The 1,735-nt window shown below is 28.5% G+C and overlaps 1 long non-coding RNA gene across 1 annotated transcript; it reads right to left on the bottom strand.

Annotated features, from left to right (window-relative positions):
- Window positions 1-330: 330 nt before the first annotated feature.
- Window positions 331-1,562, bottom strand: LOC113506470. Its single transcript, XR_003401730.1, has 2 exons — window positions 1,256-1,562; window positions 331-459 (listed from the first exon to the last, which is right to left on the bottom strand). It is a non-coding gene; the product is annotated as an uncharacterized LOC113506470 (long non-coding RNA).
- Window positions 1,563-1,735: the final 173 nt, after the last annotated feature.

Here is a 1,735-nt window from a genome sequence, read left to right as displayed (position 1 = left end):
TTTTTAAACCCATCCTGTGAGTTTGATTACAAGAAATATACAAATATTGAAACCAAATATTGAGAACAAGGGCCTATGCTATCTAATTACGTAAACAATTAGATGAAAGACGTTGAGATGTTTATAATAAAACCACATAAACATTGACGTGGCAAAGCATTGAAACAACTAGTGATGTTCCATCACTTTTTGAAACTTTATCGATAATTGGTCTTTTTGTAAGGTATTTAGTATTTGTAAATAAAAATACAATATAATTAAAAAAAGTATATTTATTTACGATGAAACATGTAAAATAAAAGAAAAAATAAATAAATGCAAAACATGAAGGCATTTTTATTGACAATTTATAATTAAGTTGTTCAGATGTGTACAAAAAACAATAATTCGTCTTTGCTGTTATGGAGAAGGGCGATGAAGTCTTGAGGAGCCTCGTAACTTGGACGCCAAGCTGACATTCTGTAAAACAAAACGGAGAAAATCATACCTTTCGACACACTTATCTATTCGAAACATTTTATTACTATAAGTAATTAAAAAAATATAACAACATACAATCATCACTAACAAATAAAAATAAATACTATATTACTATAATACGAAAACGTAAATTATTATGAGTAGGTAATAAATAAAAATAAAATAATTAATTAAAATTTTTCAAACTCATTACAATATATAATCATAACTATCGATAAAAAATACTATCTATTCAAAACGTAATATTATCATAAGTAATAAAAATAATTAATTAAAATTATATTAAAGCATTACAATTTTCAATCGACACTATCGATTAAAAAAAAAATATCGTACATTTATCGACACACTTCATTCCCTAATAAAAAAATAAAAAAAAATAAACAAAAAAAAATTCACTCGGATTTAGACTTTATAACTAACGGGATAAAGACGAAAATCGACGGGCTGAACATTTGTCAACAAACCGCCATTTTTATATATTTTTTTTATAAATAACAACAAATTTAAGCTTACTATTATTTTACAAAAAATGGATAAATACATTAATAAATCGCCGTGAAACCTTGCACAAATTACTTAATAGCATATAAATAATGCATTTTACTGTATTTACTAAACAAAATCACAATAAATCACTCGGAATTCCAAACACTCTAACGGATTTTATCTGGCTTTATCTAATTGTTATAACAATGTATTTCTTACAACTAATTACCTAAATAGCATAATTATAAACAAAATAATCACATTAGTAAGAAAAAACAGCACTAACCTCAGACAAATTTGTGAAATCCGCAAAAAACAACACTGCACCACACAGCGCAACGGCCCGCGCAAATGACAAATGTCTTGATCAAATTTTAAATAATGGCGCGTAGATTACGTTTCGTTTTTGGTTCACGACATAGAAAATGTCACTAACGACACATGTCACTCAACTTCTTTATACAAAAGTAGTTTGTAAACAGTGATTTCAAGTGTTAAAGTCGAGTGGACAGGTGCGGTGCCCGGGCACCGCGCGGGGCTATAGGGAAAAGTCGCGTTATGTCAAACGCGGTGCCCGGGCACCGCGCGGGGCTTTATGGAAGAGGTGTTAGTAGTTTTCCAGAATTTGTTAAATTGAAATAATCATTTATTTTCTAAAAAAGGCACGAGAGACTGATAACGAAATCAGATCTAAATCAGATTTTTAAGTTATTAAAAAAAATATTAATCACCTTTTAATTAATAATAATATTCCTGAATATCAATA

Source organism: Trichoplusia ni, assembly GCF_003590095.1.
Source record: "Trichoplusia ni isolate ovarian cell line Hi5 chromosome 16 unlocalized genomic scaffold, tn1 tig00004310_group15, whole genome shotgun sequence".
Taxonomy (NCBI): Eukaryota; Metazoa; Arthropoda; class Insecta; order Lepidoptera; family Noctuidae; genus Trichoplusia; species Trichoplusia ni.
The sequence above is the reverse complement of the archived record's forward strand: the minus strand, read 5'-3'. Positions and strand labels throughout refer to the sequence as shown.